The following is a 19,415-nucleotide window of genomic DNA, read 5'->3' as shown; positions in this document are numbered from 1 at the left end:
ATACACAGGCAGGCTGGCAAGTAAACAAAGCCATTTAAAGTCAATTGTCCTAGTCAATGGGAGCCATCAAGATTCTACACCACCATTAATGGCCCGCACTTTGCATAATTACAATAGGACCTCAGAGTTCATATTTCTAGTTTCAGATACAAGAATGATACATTCATACAAATAGCAAAAATGTATTCAGTAGATTATAAGCTTTGTAATGATACCTTACAAGAGACCTTTTGCATAAAGATGACTGGAAAAAGGCTAATGTAGTGCCAATCTTTAAAAAAGGGAAGAAGAAAGATCCTGGGAACTACAGGCCAGTCAGCCTCACTTCAGTCCCCGGAAAAATCATGGAGCAGGTCCTCAAAGAATCAATCCTGAAGCACTTACATGAGAGGAAAGTGATCAGGAACAGTCAGCATGGATTCACCAAGGGAAGGTCATGCCTGACTAATCTAATCACCTTCTATGATGAGATTACTGGTTCTGTGGATGAAGGGAAAGCAGTGGATGTATTGTTTCTTGACTTTAGCAAAGCTTTTGACACGGTCTCCCACAGTATTCTTGTCAGCAAGTTAAAGAAGTACAGGCTGGATGAATGCACTATAAGGTGGGTAGAAAGTTGGCTAGATTGTCGGGCTCAACGGGTAGTGACCAATGGCTCCATGTCTAGTTGGCAGCCAGTGTCAAGTGGAGTGCCCCAGGAGTCGGTCCTGGGGCCGGTTTTGTTCAATATCTTCATAAATGATCTGGAGGATGGTGTGGATTGCACTCTCAGCAAATTTGCGGATGATACTAAACTGGGAGGAGTGGTAGATATTCTGGAGGGCAGGGATAGGATACAGAGGGACCTGGACAAATTGGAGGATTGGGCCAAAAGAAATCTGATGAGGTTCAGTAAGGATAAGTGCAGGGTCCTGCACTTAGGACAGAAGAACCCAATGCACAGCTACAGACTAGGGACCGAATGGCTAGGCAGCAGTTCTGCGGAAAAGGACCTAGGGGTGACAGTGGACGAGAAGCTGGATATGAGTCAGCAGTGTGCCCTTGTTGCCAAGAAGGCCAATGGCATTTTGGGATGTATAAGTAGGGGCATAGCGAGCAGATGGAGGGACGTGATCGTCCCCCTCTATTCGGCATTGGTGGGGCCTCATCTGGAGTACTGTGTCCAGTTTTGGGCCCCACACTACAAGAAGGATGTGGATAAATTGGAGAGAGTCCAGCGAAGGGCAACAAAAATGATTAGGGGTCTGGAACACACGACTTATGAGGAGAGGCTGAGGGAACTGGGATTGTTTAGTCTGCAGAAGAGAAGAATGAGGGGGGATTTGATAGCTGCTTTCAACTACCTGAGAGGTGGTTCCAGAGAGGATGGTTCTAGACTATTCTCAGTGGTAGAAGAGGACAGGACAAGGAGTAATGGTCTCAAGTTGCAGTGGGGGAGGTTTAGGTTGGATATTAGGAAAAACTTTTTCACTAGGAGGGTGGTGAAACACTGGAATGCGTTGCCTAGGGAGGTGGTGGAATCTCCTTCCTTAGAAGTTTTTAAGGTCAGGCTTGACAAAGCCCTGGCTGGGATGATTTAATTGGGGATTGGTCCTGCTTTTGAGCAGGGGGTTGGACTAGATGACCTCCTGAGGTCCCTTCCAACCCTGATATTCTATGATTCTGTGATTCTAAAGCATATTCCAGTTACATCATATTTACACTTATAAACATATTTCCATAAAACCTGGAGTGCGACATCACCTCCTCCTCCAAAACATCATGAGTTTGACTTAAAGATCACAGCATTTAAAAACAAGCAGATTATGGGTTCCTTTCCTTTGCCTTCTGGTTTCTGGTGTCTTTAGGCTACAATCAGGGCACATTTTCAAGCAACGGTGAGGGCTAGAAACTTGCTTATTTAAAAAGAAGGGGGGAAAAAGAAATCCGAGAGTCTTATGCTCAAATAAATTTGTTAGTCTCTAAATTGCCACAAGTACTCCTCATTCTTTTTGCTGATACAGACTAACATGGCTACCACTCTGAAACCTGTCACCTAACCACATGACTCCAGGAGCTGGGACTTTAAGTAAAACAAATATCATGAGAGTTGGCAATGCTGGAACCCAGGCAGAGGCAGCACTAGAAGGAGCCGGCTTCATCAGTGGTTGGAAGGAGGGGGACCAAGACCATGAATCCTGGCAGTGGAGGGGCTTACGCCAGGCAAGGCAGAAGATGTGACAATGAATTCTGGCAGGGGGCTGCTGGGCTGGGAGGTCTACACAGTGCGTGGGGAGCTGTGTGAAGCTAACTAGAGAGAATTTGCCAGCAAAGAGCTTGCAGGGGCGGGGGGGTGAGGAATACCACACACTCAAAGCCAAGACATTCAGGTTTATTAATTCATACCTTTATGAAGCATGGCCTTGTGTTTCACAGTAACTATAAAAGCAATGAATAACAGATGTGTCAAAAAATATATTGATCAATTGCTTCTCCTGGGGCATAGTCAGCGCACAATGGATTTCTCTTACGAGTCCCCAGCTATGCCCTTCTACTCTAGCATAGATACCTTTCTACATTATCTGACCATTGTAACCGGTACCAACCGCATGCATAGGCATGCTCTCTGTGCTATTTTCACGTCATCATATCACCTTACTCCATATCGGAACATTCCTGTTTTTCCCAATACAGGGACTTTTTCACATTACACTGTGTGTATTAAGAGGGTCCTGATTAACTTCCTCTTATCTACGTCCTTCAGCACAGTACAAAACACCTTTATCCTACATCGCTATAAGCATCATTTAAGCATTTAAGCATTTAAGTTTTTCTCTGTCCTAGGGGTTGGAGCAAATGTCCACTTCCTGGACACTACAGTGCTAATAAATGATGGTCACATAAACACCACCCTATACCGGAAACCTACTGACCTCTATTCCTACCTACATGCCTCCAGCTTTCACCCTGACCACACCACACGATCCATCGTCTACAGTCAAGCTCTGCAATACAACCGCATTTGCTCCAACCCCTCAGACAGAGACAAACACCTACAAGATCTCTATCAAGCATTCTTACAACTACAATACCCACCTGCGGAAGTGAAGAAACAGATTGATAGAGCCAGAAGAGTTCCCAGAAGTCACCTACTACAGGACAGGCCCAACAAAGAAAATAACAGAACGCCACTAGCTGTCACCTTCAGCCCCCAACTAAAACCCCTCCAACGCATTATTAAGGATCTACAACCTATCCTGAAGGATGACCCAACACTCTCACAAATCTTGGGAGACAGGCCAGTCCTTGCCTACAGACAGCCCCCCAACCTGAAGCAAATACTCACCAACAACCACATACCACACAACAGAACCACTAACCCAGGAACCTATCCCTGCAACAAAGCCCGTTGCCAACTGTGCCCACATATCTATTCAGGGGACACCATCACAGGGCCTAATAACATTAGCCACACTATGAGAGGCTCGTTCACCTGCACATCCACCAATGTGATATATGCCATCATGTGCCAGCAATGCCCCTCTGCCATGTACATTGGGCAAACTGGACAGTCTCTACATAAAAGAATAAATGGACACAAATCAGATGTCAAGAATTATAACATTCATAAACCAGTCGGAGAACACTTCAATCTCTCTGGTCACTCGATTTCTGATCTCAAAGTGACTATCCTTCAACAAAAAAACTTCGAAAACAGACTCCAACGAGAGACTGCTGAATTGGAATTTATTTGCAAATTGGATACAATTAACTTAGGCTTGAATAGAGACTGGGAATGGTTGATTCATTATAAAAAGTAACCTATTTCCCCTTGTTTATTCCTCCCCCCCACACACACACTGTTCCTCAGACGTTCTTGTTAAACCCTGGTTTTGTGCTGGAAATGGCCCACCTTGATTATCATACACATTGTAAGGAGAGTGATCACTTTAGATAAGCTATTACCAGCAGGAGACTGGGATGGGGGGAGAGAAAACCTTTTGTAGTGATAAACACCCATTTTTTTCATGGTCTGTGTGTATAAAAACATCTTCTGTATTTTCCACAATATGCATCCGATGAAGTGAGCTGTAGCTCACGAAAGCTTATGCTCAAATAAATTGGTTAGTCTCTAAGGTGCCACAAGTACTCCTTTTCTTTTTGCGAATACAGACTAACACGGCTGTTACTCTGAAACCTGTCATTGTAGCTGAGTGTGTCAGACTGAAAACCATATTTATGAGCTAGAGCCCACTTCCTTTTCTAGCCCTTGGCCCCAATCCCTCTTTGGGTCCAATCGCGAAGTGGAGGAGCCAATTCCAAATCCAGCCCCACTCTCCACAAGGGATTAAAGCCCCAGCTCTGCCATTGAGCCTGGGATCCAAACCTCCTGACACAAAGCCCTTCCTGATCGAAACCTTGGTCAGACAGCCCTACAGAGCCCCTGGGAAGGAAAGGAGCCATTTCCCCCATGTTCTGTTCTTAGTCCATCAGCCTAATACAGCATCGCTCCATTGCCCGCAGTCTCCTGCCAGCACTTCAGCTTCTTCTACCTCTGCTGAAAAATCCTCCAGCTCCAGAATGACTGGGGTCCAGCTTTCATGAGCATTATCTCCGGGGGAGGTGGAAAGGGAGAGAAAGGAACCTGTAAACAGACGGTGACAATGTTACTCCCCCTCTCTCTTCCAGCTGCATCCTCTCCTGAACCCTGCAAACAGATGAGTCACTGAGCCACTTGGCTTATGGATAATAAACCCTGGCTCTCTACCTGCAGAGCCAGCACTGAGCTCTGCCAACCTGCCATCCTTTGTCATGACCGTGGCTAGCGTCACCCCAGCAAGCTCACCCAGACAGCGAGCGGGCCTTGCAGACTCACAGCAGGGGCTGATCCTGGGGTTGGTGCCAAGCTCAGGACCCAAGGAGGGCAGGGAAGAAGGTGCTTTTACATCACCTTTGTGATTCCCCAATGCCAACCCGATTCAGGGCACGGGGAAGGTTGGCCAGTCTGCCCCCTTTGGGCATTGCAGCAACTGTCCCCACTCCCCAGTGGGAATGACTGGAAGGCACGAGAGGAAGATTGCTTGATTTTGCTCCTTACCCCTTGCATATTCATATGTAGGTAGGGAGATACACTCAGCCACCTCTGGGGTAGGATGTGGCTGGTGTTTAACAGCCCACAGGAACACTATGCAGCAGAGCCAGTTAAGAGATACCAACAAAACATTGTATCCGAGTGAAGCAACAAGAAGATTTTAGGAATTCCAAATCACAGCCAGAGCCTGATCCAGCAAGGTACCAAGCACCCTCTGCTTCCCCTGACATCCCTGGGGTTGGCAGGCATCACCCTGGCAGACGGCCCTGCAACGGATGATACGGAACGGTAGCAGAGAGCAGCATCCCCCTCCTTACAGCTGACCACACAAGAACTGTCATACTAGCCGCAGATTTCTCAGCGGTTAGCTGGGATTGAAGCTTGGCAATGGTCCAGACAAGCCGCACCCCACAAGACTCTCTTTCCCAGCTTCCCTTCTTTCTCCATCAGATCCATTTGCACCAAGGAACAAATCACAGAAATGTAGGGCTGCAAGAGCACTCCAGAGCACATGTAGTCCAGCCCCCTGGGCTAAGGTAGGACCAAGTAAACCTGGACCAGGTGTTAGTCCAAAATGGTCTTAAAAAACCTCCAGTGACAAGGATTCCACAACCTCCCTAAAGACCCTGTTGCAGCCAGCGCTTAACTATCCCCATCATTAGAAAGCTTTAACTTGTATCTAACCTAAATCTGCCAGGACCCTGAACACTGATGCAGAGCTCTTCTACTGACTCACCCTCCCGCCCACCCGGGTGGGTCCTATTATCTCCAAGCCAGCTTTATAGAACGATTTGAGCATCTTTCTCAGGCTGAGGGAATTAGAGGCAGGGAAAACCCTAAGAACAGCATCTCCAGTCTGGCCCTCACAATCCCCAACCACTTCTGAAAATCCTGGCCAAAACCTCCATCTACCAAACCCATGAATCCTGCAAGTCATTCTATTGCCAAGCCAGGTCAAGGGGATGGTACTGGCCTCTAGATGGAGATCCTGTCAAGTGTGACATTCTTCACCCTGCAGGTGAGCACCTCCCAGAAGGGTGTAAAATCCTTTCCTGCCTTAGGCCTGATCTACACTGAAAAGTTTAACTGACACAGCTATGTCAGTTGGGGAGTGCGGGGGGATTTTTTACTGATATGTCAGGGTTGGTCTACACTGGAAACTCACCCCGACACAGTGACCCGGCAAGGCCAGGCTATGCTAACTGTGAGGCGAGTCAGAGGCAAACCAAGACACAAGGGATCCCGTTAAAATTTTAGCAATTTATCATTGTACCAGGAGCTTGAATAAGATAGAACGTTCCCAAGTACTTATTCCTTGTCATACTAAACAATAGGTTAGCAACACATGACCCTTGGTAAGCCTGTACATGCTACTCTTCCTCACTCTGAGCAGTTAATACCAAAGGCATTGTTATTAACGAGAACAAAAGAGATGACTCAACAATACACTGTGTCACTTCAGGGAAGCATCGACTTTTCCTTTCCCCGGCTGTAAATCCAGCTCTGCTCTTGCTGTCCTCTTCTTTGATTTTCTCCAGCTTGAAGGTGCTGCTTAGATGAGCTGTTCCTGTGGTGACACCTCTTTTCACCCAGTTTATCCACGAGCGGGGTTCCTTCGTGGAGCGGGACCTTATTTGTCCATTAGGCACCTTTGAACGACGTTCCATCAAGAGCTGTTCAAACAGGCATTCTCTCTGTTCAGCTACTTTAGATTCTTTGTGGGTGAGCTTCTCATTTCCTGTTTTCAGGATCCGTTTTCATCGAATGCGGCTTTTTGATCAGTGCCCTTTTTCACCAATTATATTTCCTTGCAGTTTTTCCCCTGGATACTCTCTCTCCAGTTCATCAGTAGATTTTATTTCCCTCTCCTTCCTGTCTCTAATAGTGCCCGCTCACACACCCAGCGCTGTTTCTTCTGCTTCTCCGGCCTGACCTGAAACCCTTCCCCTTTTCCTTCTTTCCTCCTTCTTGTTTCCCCGTCCCCTACTTTTATTCTCTTGTTCTTTATTTCATCACCTCACCTCCTACCCAGCCTCCAGGTCTTCCACTAGCTCAGCGTCTAGCTTCTTCTCCTTCCCTTCTTCTTCTCTAGCAGCTTTCTCCAACTGTCCCCTTTGGGCGGATTCAGAGCCCCCTGCCCAGCACTGGCTGTTTCTCTCCCCAGGACTGAGCTCGGGGCTGCTGCCCCACACGCTAGTGCCAGGGTCAGGGTTACTCAGAGGTGCGAAAAATCCACATCCTTGAGAGCCGTAGCTATGCCGACCTAACCCCCCATCGGGGCAGTGGAGCCTTCCCCAAAATGGCCCCACCCCCGGCCCCACCTCTGCCCCGACCCTTCCATCTGAGCCCTGCCCCTGGCCAAGCCGGAAGCCAGAGCGGGCCAAAAGCCACAGACCCTCCACCTGCCCGGGGTGGGGGAGCCAAGAGCAGGCCCCGGCCCATGTCCCCGCCCCGCGGGAGCCCCGCCCAGGGCAGGAGCGTCCGCGGCTCCGCACAGTTGCCCACGCGGCTCTTACCCCAGCCCAGCTCCAGCTAGGGTGCCGCAGCCTAGTCATGGTGAGAGCCGTGCGGGCAGCTGGGGGGAGCCGTGGACCTGCCCTGGGTGGAGGGCCCATGGGGTGGGGACACGGGCTGGGGTTGCTCTCAGCACCCCCCCGGGAAGGGGAGGGCCTGTGGCGCTGCGCCCCATATCTGCCCAGGCTCCCTGGCCAGGATCCAGCTGCCGGCCTGGCCAGGGGTGTGGGGCCTCGGGGAGAGAGGAAAAGCGGGGCCCTGGTGAAAAATGGACAGGCCAGGCCCTCTGGCCTCCCCTATTCCGGCTCCCCTGCACCCCATGTAGACAGTGCTAGGAAACGGGAGAATTCCTCCCTTGACGTAGCTGCTGCCTCTCGGGGAGGTGGATTAACTACAGCAACGGGAGAACTCCTGCAGCGAGTGCTACACGTGGCTGTTCCGAGTGACGACGTGGCCTTAGCAAACAGCTACAAAATCACATCCACGCTAATCCTACCCCGCCCGATTACACACTCGCTGCAAATTACATCAGCCCCAGGAGCGAATTCTGTCCCTTAGAGCAATGCCTCTGAGGGCCTAGCAAAGGGAAGTTGCATGATGTCAAGGTGGGATTGCAACACGTGCTTTCCCGGGGAGGGGCGGGGGGCAGGGCGGGGGACAGCCATTTAGACCACTCAGTCCCCGTGGGCTACGTGTGACCATGCTGACCTTGACGTCTGGAAATGAATTTCTGACACCCCTTGTGACGTTATTGACATAATCTGGGACCGTACAGATAATTGTTGCAACCAAGGTCCTGTAGTGGCACCAAATCTTGTATAAAGGGGGTCAAATAAGGTGTCTCAGACAAGGTTATGGTTTGCTGGTTTTGATTATGCTGTCTGTATATGTGTGTCATTTTTGTAGTTGAAGTTATGAATATTGGCTCTAAACTTTCTGTATTTCAAACTTGTGCTATGCTTCTGGGTGACACCCCAGTCAAGTTGGTGTCAGCTCTGCCTAGCCTGCTGGATGGCCCATTAAGGACCATCAGCTACACAACTGACCCATTGAGAGAAGGCGGATACACCTTGGGACTCAGCAAGGCATGCAGGGACATGCCTATGGACAAAACTCTGAGGTTTTCCCATGCCACGTGCTGGATAGCGTGTCCTTGGGACAAAGAAAGAGAGGCCATATGACAAGAGACTATAAAAAGCTACTGCAGCTCCTCCATCTCGTCTTCAATCCTGCTTCTTACCTCTGGAGGGACTTTGTTACAAATGGAAGCTCCACACAAAGGACTGAATGACCCATCCCAGCTGGGGATGTTCTCCAGAGACTTGATTTGAACCTGCAGTTTATTCCATCACTGCTACAAGCCTGAACTAAGAACTTTGCCATCACCGTATGTAATTGAGTCCACTTAACCAATTCTAGCTCTCATCTCTATCTTTTCCCTTTTATGAATAAACCTTTAGATTTTAGATTCTAAAGGATTGGCAACAGCGTGATTTGTGGGTAAGATCTGATTTGTATATTGACCTGGGTCTGGGGCTTGGTCCTTTGGGATCAGGAGAACCTTTTTTCTTTTACGGGGTATTGGTTTTCATAACCATTCATCCCCATAACGAGTGGTACTGGTGGAGATACTGGGAAACTGGAGTGTCTGAGGGAATTGCTTGTGTGACTTGTGGTTAGCCAGTGGGGTAAAACCAAAGTCCTCTCTGTCTGGTTGGTTTGGTTTGCCTTAGAGGTGGAGAAACCCCAGCCTTGGGCTGTAACTGCCCTGCTTGTAGCAATTTGTCCTGAATTGGCAGTCTCTGTTGGGTCCCACCAGAACCAGCATCGTTACACCCCTAGACAAGGGATCAATATGAGCAGGGATGGCTGCAGCTGAAACCCTAACCCTAGCCTAGGTGCTCAGATACCACCATGATGAGTGCAGTATAAGAACCTATATAAAATAGAACAGCAATCCAGGCTCAGACTAGTTTCTTTTCATGATACCGGACAAATTCTCATAATGCCACACTGTGACATGAGCAAATTTGTTTAATGGGGGAAAAGCTGTCCAGAACTTAAAGGTGGATCTGTTCCTAGCTTATTCCACTTCAGGGCTGGGGGCAGAGTTCCAAGTTCCACTTGCCTGCCAACGTCACTAGAACAAAAAAATCTCACCTGAACCCAATATGACATAAAGAAGCTGGGGGTTCAGCTGGCATTTTTCTCCCTGTGATAGAATCTTAAAGGTTGCTTATCCAGTTAATGACACATCTGGGCAGAGATCCTTCAAAAAGGAACAACATAAATTCATGGAGGATAGGTCCATCAATGGCTATTAGCAGGATGGGCAGGGATGGTGTCCCTTACCCTCTGTTTGCCAGAAGCTGGGAATGGGTGACAGGGGATGGATCACTTGATGATTCCCTGTTCTGTTCATTCCCTCTGGGGCACCGGGCATTGGCCACTGTTGGAAGACAGGATACTGGGCTGGATGGACCTTTGGTCTGACCCAGTATGGCCGTTCTTATGTTCTTATCCTTCTGCAGCTTAAGTCATTGAATTGGAGAAATAGCAGGAGGGAAATTATATGGCAAAAGAAAAAGAGCTCCCTCCATGAAACAGTTCTGATAGCTACATTCATATCCATAAATCTGTGGACAAATTTGCATATGCAAGGCATTTTGTCCATAGCAGACAAGTTCCATTTCTTTGGCAGAATACTGTATAAAGAAACTGGCTGTGAGGGTTTGTATTGTTTTCCACGGTTAGCACGTAAACTAATTGGAACAATCTCTTGCTTCCCTGAAAGTAAATCACAGCCCACATTTGGTGTGGGGTTGCCAGATGAAATGTAGGCCATGGCATACAAGATTTTGGGAAGTGACTGACAGGTATTTCCCTCCCTTCTTTCATCAGGTCTGTTGCATGAGGTTAGAACTCTGACTGTCTAATTAAACCCCGTGAGTTAGGCTTGGTCTACGTTACAACGGTTGGTCGACCTAAGTCAGCTTGCGACAACCTAACTGTTGTGACAAAGGACCTTCCTCCTGGTGTCTGATGATGCTTGTACACCTCAGTCCTCCAACAGTCCGCGTTCTCACTCTCAGCTCCTAGTGCCTCTTGCTCCCAGCTCCTCACGCGCACACCACAAACTGAAGTGAGCTCCTTTTTAAAACCCAAGTGCCCTGATTAGCCTGCCTTAATTGATTCTAGCAGCTTCTTGATTGGCTGCAGGCGTTCTAATCAGCCTGTCTTAATTGTCTCCAGAAGGTTCCTGATTGTTCTGGAACGTTCCCTGTTACCTTACCCAGGGAAAAGGGACCTACTTAGCCTGCTTTCCTGCTGCTGCCCTCTGGCCTGGGCTTTCCTTGCTTTTTGCCCCTGCTTTCGGCTTCCCCCCCGACCGGGCCAGACGCTCCCCCCACCTTCTCCTCCCTTTCTTTTTTTTTTTTGTTTTTTTTTCTTTCCTGCTGTTGCTAGAGTGCTGGCTGGCTGTTAGTTAGCCTCCACCCCACCCCGCCCGCCCTCGGACGCTGTTGCCGCTTCAGCTGAAACCCCCTCCCCCGAGAGAGCGGGGGCCTGCCGGCCCGCTCCCCAGAAGAGGGGAGTGGAAGGACCCAGCCCCCAGACCCAGCCGCTTGCTGTTTGTCTGCTGACCCATTTTCAGTCGAGAGGATTCTTATAACTTACTCCGGCATTTCTGGAATGCTGTTGCTGAAAAAAAGAAAACCCGGAATAGAGGGAAAAAAAGCCGTCCACCAGAGGAACACCGCCCGGGGAATCCACAAATCGCTGTGGAGGGGGCCTAAGACTGAGTAACTTTCGAACTGTGCTCTCGTGTGGGGGGAGGCTTTGACTGTGTCTTAATTGTGTTTGCAGGGACCTGGGGGGACATCTGTGTCCTCCCAACCCCCACACTATGACCTTCCTCACTGCCCCCCCACCCGCCATCTTTGCTGGCTATCTAACATCTGCCTCTGGACTCAGCTGCTCACCCTGATTCCACCGCGTGGACCAGAAGCACCAGCCAACCAAACAGGACTCTCTGGACAAGTGTACCGTAGTTTATGTGCCCCCCCCCCACAAATTGTCCACCCCACAGCCTGTCCCTTTCTATCTGACCCCAACTTCTGTTAACCACCTGCCACCGCCCCCGCTGGGGCATCGGCAATGGAGGGCACCAGGGTGACCTCCACCACTGCCATGCCCATCGCCTCCTCAGACTCTAGGGAAGCCCCTCCAGCCAGCAGGAAAGGCCAGGGCAAGAAGAAGGGGAAGGGCCCCGCTAAAACCACCAGGCCCTCCATGGAAGGAGAAATGCGGCGATAGAGCAGTTGCAACGGGAGGTCTTACAGCTGGAGAGGCATCTGGCCACCAGCCCCGAAGACCCACTCCTCTGCGGAGCGTGCTGGGAGAAGCGGGAGTAGCTCTGGGCCCTCGAGGACCATCGGGCCCGGGGCGCCTTTGTTCAATCCCACATCCGCCTCCTTCAGGAGATGGATCGCGGTTCCTGCTTCTTCCATGCCCTGGAGAAAATGGGGGGAGCCAAGAAACACGTCACCTGCCTCCTGGCAGAAGACAGCACCCCCTTCACGGAACCGGAGGAGATGTGCGGGAGGGCCCAAGCCTTCTATACAAGTCTTTTCTCCCCGAATCTGACCAACCCTAACGCTTGCAGAGTGCTTTGGGAGGAGCTCCCTATGGTCAGCGCGAGCGACCGAGACTGGCTAGAGTTGCCTCTCACTCTGGCCGAGTTCTTGAAAGCCCTCCGTCGTATGCCCACTAATAAGTCTCCAGGCATTGACGGGCTGACTGTGGAGTTCTACCGCGTGTTTTGGGACGTCCTCGGCCCAGACCTAGTCACCGTCTGGGCCGAGTCTCTGCAGAGCAGGGTCCTCCCTCTTTCATGCAGGCGAGCTGTGCTCGCCTTATTGCTGAAGAAGGGGGACCTCCGCGATTTACGAAATTGGCGTCCCGTCTCACTCCCCAGCACGGACTACAAAATCGTAGCGAAAGCAATTTTGCTGCGGCTAGGGTCTGTGCTGGTGGACGTGATCCACCCAGACCAGACCTACACCGTCCCAGACCGCAGTATCTTTGATAACCTATTTCTGGTTCTGGACCTTTTGGAACTCAGGCGTAGAGACAGTCTGTCGTTCGCCCTCCTGTCCCTAGATCAGGAGAAGGCGTTCGATAGGGTGGACCACGGGTACCTCTTGAGAACTCTGTGGGCGTTTGGCTTTGGACCCCAGTTTGTGGGTTTTCTCCAGGTGCTATATGCTTCCGCAGAGTGTCTGGCTAAGCTCAACTGGACCCTGACCGAACTGGTCAGCTTCGGGCGAGGAGTATGGCAGGGGTGCCCCCTCTCGGACCAGCTGTACGCTCTGGCGATCGAGCCCTTCCTCTGCCTCCTCCGCAGGAGGTTGACAGGGTTGGTGCTGCGGGAGCCGGAGCTGCAGCTGGTCCTGTCGGCGTACGCTGATGACGTGCTCCTCGTGATCCAGACCCCAGTGACTTGGCACAGGTGGAGGCTTGCCAGGCCATCTATTCGGCAGCCTTCTCCGCCCAGGTCAACTGGGTCAAGATCTCTGGCTTGGCGGCAGGAGACTGGCGGCAGGCGAGCTCCCTCCCACCCGCTCTTCAGACCATCTGGTGGAGTGCGGGTCCGCTGCTCTACCTCGGCATTTACCTTTCTGCCACGCATCCCTCTCCGCCGGAAAACTGGGAAAATTTAGAGGGCAGGGTGATAGAGTGGCTCCGGAAATGGACGGGACTACTCAAATGTCTCTCCCTCCGAGGGAGAGCGCTGGTGCTTAACCAACTAGTCCTGTCCATGCTCTGGTACCGGTTCAACACCCTGGTCCCAGCCCCAGGTTTCCTGACCAACCTCCGAACATCGATTCTGGGGTTCTTTTGGTCAGGAATGCCCCTGTAGAGGTTCTTCATCTACCGCTGAAAGGAGGACAGGGCCTGAAGTGTCTACACACTCAGGTCCGTGTCTTCCGCCTCCAGGCCCTACAGAGGCTCCTCTATGGTGCAGGCAGTTCGGCGTGGAGCACACTGGTGTACACCATCCTGCGCCGTATCCAAGGGCTCTGGTTTGACCGGCAGCTCTTTTATCTCCATCCGGGAGGTCTTCCACAAGACCTCTCGGGGCTGCCGGTCTTCTACCAGGACCTCCTCCGGACTTGGAAACTGTTTTTAACGACCAGGTCCGTGGCGGCTACCGAGGGGGTAGATCTCCTCGCGGAGCCCCTGCTACACAAACCTCAGCTCCGTGTGCAGGTGGCGAAGTCCTGCTCGGTGCGCCAGAGCTTGATCCTGGCAGAAGTCACGAGAGTCGGAGACCTCCTGGACTACGACCGGGGAGACTGGCTGATCCCCTGACGCTCACCCGGCGCATGGGGCTCTCCAGACCTCGCACCCCGCGGTGCGTACTTCAGGAGGCGAAGGCCGCTTTGCCGCCCGCTGCTTGAGCTTACCTCAACTGGGTCCTGCTCTAGGGCACGCCCTGCCCACCCTGTACGCCAGGCCTGCTGGACCTTTTAATTGGACCCCCGCCCCGCAGACCCAATCGACCCCCTCACCCCTTCACTGCGAGCCAGCTGCATGAACTGCAGCTGGTACGCTTCCAAACCGCGCCAAGGAAACATCTATACATGCTTGTGCTTCACACCCTTCACGCCCTCATCCTATTGTTCCGCCCCGACACAAAGTGGCGAGACCTTCTGCCACCTTTGGAGGGTGAGCAGCCCCGGTGGGCCAGCCTATATTCCAGCTTGGTTCCAAGGCCCGTCAGGGACATCAGTTGGCAGCTCCTTCATGGAGCTGTGAGCATGGGCATGTACTTGGCGCGGTTCACCCCCGTCTAGATACTTGTCCGTTTTGTGGAGTGAGGGAAACCCTGGCGCATGTATATTTAGAGTGCGCCAGGCTGCAGCCCCTATTCCAGCTCCTCACAAATCTCCTATTACGTTTTTGGTTGCATTTTTCCCCTCACCTTTTTATTTATGCACTCCCCATCCATGGCCTCACAAAGTCGCTGGGTCTCCTAGTTAAACTCCTCCTGGCCCTGGCTAAAATGGCCATCTATAAAACCAGAGAGAGGAGGTTGGCCGATGGAGTTTCCTGTGACTGTGGGGCCGTTTTCCGATCCTTGGTCCATTCACGTATCTGGGCGGAGTTCCTCTGGGCGGCGTCCACCGACTCCCTTGATGCTTTTGAGGAGCGGTGGGCGCTGTCCGAGGTTCTCTGCTCGGTGTCCCCGTCCGGGTCCCTTTGTTTGACCCTTTGACTGGGGGGAGAGAGTAAGGGACCCCAGCCCCAGCCATTGCTGCTGCGGACACCACCACCTTAGAGGGGTCCTTTCACACGTGGGTGCACATGCCTCCCCACCCCCCGGATTGTCCACCACACAGCCTGCCCCTGTCTTTGGGTGTTTTCAGAGGAGGGAATTCTTGGTGACACTCGGGCGTGGTGTCAATTAACTCGAGGGGTTGGAAGACCACGAGAGTTGATGAAGCCCCCTCGCTCTGGGCCACCAGGTAACTCGGAAGGGTGGAAGACCACGAAAGTCGAGGAAGCCCCCCGCTCTGGGCCCAGGCAAGCTTGAACACTTCCCTCCCCTGAAGCTAACAAGAAAACAATTGTGATTGGTTGCTGTGTTACACATTTCATATGCCACTGTTTTTACTTTGTAAGTGTGTTATGCAAATAAAAAAACATGTTTTGCTTCAAAAAAAAAAATTACTCTCCTATAGCCATCTGGCCCGACCCTGTCCCACTGTGCATGTGTTTACACCAAAATTTGTCTCCTGGCAATGTAAGTGCCCCATTCCAGTGACCCAGTAACACCACCTCCCTGAGCAATATGGAGAGACCACTTAGGTCAATGCAGTGGAGGCATAAATACTGCATGACCTGTGTCAATCTTAACAGTCCTCCAGAAGCTGCCCCACAATTCCCCTGTCCCTGTGGCCTGGTTATAATGTGGGACTCAGAGACGCAGAGGTCACAGAAACTGGAACACTGCCCCCTCTCCCTATAGAGTTGCTACTTTTCTAATTGCCGGTAACTGGACGCCTGAGGCCCTGCCCCCTGGCCCACCTCTTCCCCCAAGGCTCTGTCCTGCTCCACCTCTTGCCCCGAGGTGCCACTCACTCACTTCTTCCCCAAGGCCACGCTCTTTCTCTGCTTCTTGCCCTTTGCACACTCCTCTTCCCTACCCCATCGCTCACTGGATCGTCTCAAGGAGCCTACCTGCAGGTAGCAGACAGCCCCAGCTGAGCAGGAGCTGTCATGGGTTAATGACCCAGTGCCTCCCTTTGCCCCACTGTAACTGGACTTTTGATTCAGGTGCCATTTAGGATTGTTGGGTCCCCTTTACAAATGGACTTTCTGGTCGACAACCAGGCACCTGTCAACCCTAAATGGCCCCCAGACACAGAAGCCAAAAAACAAACTGTCTGGAGGAAACCCAGTTGGGTGGCAACCCAACCTTCCCATTTAAAACCTCAACATGATTTGGAAATGCCTTTTCCTGATTGCCCACCTTGGTGAGCAAACCTAGCAGCTCACCTTTGCTGTATTCATCTGACCATGTGCACAGAGCGCTTCTAGATCCTTTCCTGCCTGGAGCAGGCAAGAAGCATGGGATCTTCTCAGCCTGTGGGGAGAAGATAGGGTGACCAGATGTCCCAATTTTATAGGGACAGTCCCAGTATTCAAGGCTTTGTCTTATATAGGCACCTATTACCCCTCAATTCCCTGTCCCGATTTTTCACACTTGCTATCTGGTCACCCTAGAAGAAGAGTCTGTGCAAGCCCAGTTATGTAACAGCTGTAGAAACATCAACATCTACCAGCAGAGTGCATGGGGGATGCTGGCAAAGGGGCATGACAGGGACCAGCAGCAGTGCCCCATGAAAGTGAAGGAGCTACACCAGGCATACCAGAAGGTGAGGGAAGACGACAAGATTTATGGTGCATGCCGAACTTGGCAGGGACCCCACAAGCAGCCCGCAGACCACTGTGGACACTTTGCGGGGAGTCCGAGCTCCCTGCTGTGAACAGCACTGGGGGGCGACGTGGCAGGGGACTCAACCCATGTCATGAGTGAGAAGCTGTTTGCAACTTCTTCGGAGACAAGCCAGTCCCACCAGGTGAGCACAGATGAGCCTGTTGATGAAGGGGAAGGGAGCTTGGGGAAAGGAGCTCGGGGAAGTTTGTTGAAGATTTATTCCTTACAGTGATTTTTCCCCTTTTTGTGCCCCCAGACTTCACCTCCCTCACTCTTCCCCCTCCATCCCATCTGCAGCTTTGGCGAACATTGGCTTTTGATTAATTACTCCGCTGTTATGTAATGTTAGAAAACACAGCCAGGCAACGAGAGTCATGTGGAGTATGACATGTAGCTGATCTGCAACTGCTAGCAGCAAATAGCTCCAATGGCCAGTGATGGGACACTAGACGGGGAGGGCTCTGAGTTACTACAGAGAATTCTTTCCCAAGTGTTTGGCGGATGGGTCTCTCCCACATGCTCAGGGTCTAAGTGGGAAGGAATTTCCCCCCAGGTTAGATTGGCAGAGACCGTGGGGGGTGGGGGGGGTGGGGAGGGTTGCCTTCTCTGCAGCATGGGGCATGGGTCACTTGCAGGTTTAAACTAGTATAAATGGTGGATTCTCTGTAACTTGAAGTCTATAAACCATGATTTGAGGATGTCAATAACTCAGCCAGAGGTTGGGGTCTATTACAGGAGTGGGTGGGTGAGGTTCTCTGGCCTGCAATGTGCAGGAGATCAGACTAGATGATCATGATGGTCTCTTCTGACCTGAAAGTCTATGAGTACTTTGTTTTCTCAATAGGGCGTCCCCTTTGTTCTCTTGAGAGATCTCAGTGACACTTCCAGAGAAATCCTCTGCAATCCTCTCCCAGACATGTCCAGGGATGGCAGCCTTGTGTCTCCCTCTGTGACGTAGCCTTGCCCATGCCACTCAGTATGACGAGTTCATCTGGGACCATTGCCATGAACAGGCTAGCAGCATGGGGGCAGCTTTTGGATGCTGCTAGCTGCAGCGTTCTCTGTGCCTCTGTCACCCTCAGGAGTGACATATCAGCCAAGATTGCCACTGCCTGGGGAAATATTGCCCACACTCACTGCAGTTTCCCTCTCTCCAAATACCCAGGGATCGGAATCCAGCTTTTAAAGCTTCCGTGCAACAGAACATGCCCTCTCCTCCCCGCCGGGCTGGGCTATGCTTGCCGTGGCTTCAGCTACAGAGCGGTGCTGTAACGAGGTACTTCAGTGACAATTATCATTTCTCATTACAGATATTTATGGGACTAATGCAAGGCAATTTTAGATGTATCTTTCCCTTTCCATTGTGACTGTAAATCTAATGGTGTATCTGGCTGTTTTAATCAGTAGTCTCTGGTGTACTGGCCTTGAGGGGTGCTGCCTCCCTGCCTGCTGCATGTCAGACCCTGATCGGGAAGAGAAAGAAGAGGACTAGGGAGGAGGTGTTTGGCAAGCTCCTCCAATCCTCTGTGGCCTTAGACTGTGAACACAGAGCTTGAAGGGGCCATGGAAACCATGGAGAAGGACTGAGAATGGGGTGATCAGCTTCTGCAGGAGTGGGAAAAGGACCGAGAGGCGCAGTGGGGAATGCCCCAGGACACCATGGGTCTGCTCAGGCAACAAATACAAATGTTGCAGTGCATTGTTGACCTATATGCCCAAAGACCATTGACTCTGCAGCCTTTTCCAATCCTTGGATTGCTCCATGGTCACTGGTGTCTACATCCCTCAACACAGCAGATGGGACCGTGGTGTGCACCCGGCCCCTAGCACACCACACTCGGAGAAAACAAGGGGAACCACAGCTACACGTACACGGACTGGTGAAAACAACAGGATCAGGCAATGCTGGTGTTTCATTCTGTTTTGGACCGGGGGCGTTTAAGGTATAGTTCAGCCTGTTACACTATTGACAGTTCTTAATGTTTCTTTGCACATAATCAAGTTCTATTTGTGGAAATTCTGAGTATCTTTATTACTGTACAGCAAACATTACAGAATTCATAGCGGGAGATCATTAACATCCCATATTCAAAATATTACACCATGCATTACAGAAATTAGATCAGGAGGCAATAACCTCCATATTAAATAGCGTGCATGAAGAATTACAGAATTAATAGCGGCAGACAGTAACTCCCCTATATTAAATAGCTTACACTGAGCATTACAGATTTCTAAGTGGGAGCCAACAGCACACCTATGAATACTGTTTCATAAGTGTTCATCAGACAAAGACTAATGTGCCTGAGTGTTAAAATAGTCTTTTAAAGCCTCCCTCAGCTGTACCGCTCCACGGAGAGTGCTTCTAATTCAGCAGACAGCTAGTCCACCTCGCTCCTCCACCATAGTGGTAGCTTTTCCCCCTTTGCCTCACAGATATTCTGCAATACCCAACATGCAGCAATAATGATGGGGATGCTCACCTCACTGAAATCCAATCTAGTGAGCAAACATTGCCAGTGCCCCTTCAATCTACCAAAAGTACATTCAACTGTCATTCTGCAGCTGCTAAGCTGGCCATTGAATCCCTCCTTGGTGCTGTCAGGGTGGCCACTGTACAGATTTATGAGAGGGGAAAAGGGGTAAGCTGCATCCTGCAGAATCACTATTGGCATTTCAATATCACCAGGGTTAATGTGCTGGTCGGGGAAGAATGCCCCTGGATGCAACTTTTTGAAAAGTCCTATGTTTTTAAAGATTCATGTGTCATGCACCTCCCCTGACTAGCCCCCACTGATGTCTGTGAAGCATTCCCAGTGGTGCACC

The 19,415-nt window shown here is 50.9% G+C and overlaps 1 long non-coding RNA gene across 1 annotated transcript in view; it reads left to right on the top strand.

The window, feature by feature from the left end:
- Positions 1 to 18,575, top strand: part of LOC140906312 (uncharacterized) — a 102,566-nt gene extending 83,991 nt beyond the window's left edge. Inside the window, exons 2-3 of the long non-coding RNA XR_012157061.1 lie at positions 17,755 to 17,865; positions 17,994 to 18,575. This is a non-coding gene — a long non-coding RNA (uncharacterized lncRNA). The remainder of the gene's footprint in view (positions 1 to 17,754; positions 17,866 to 17,993) is intronic.
- Positions 18,576 to 19,415: the final 840 nt, after the last annotated feature.

This window comes from Lepidochelys kempii, chromosome 2 (genome assembly GCF_965140265.1).
Source record: "Lepidochelys kempii isolate rLepKem1 chromosome 2, rLepKem1.hap2, whole genome shotgun sequence".
Taxonomy (NCBI): Eukaryota; Metazoa; Chordata; order Testudines; family Cheloniidae; genus Lepidochelys; species Lepidochelys kempii.
This window is presented reverse-complemented; position numbering and strand designations above follow the sequence as displayed.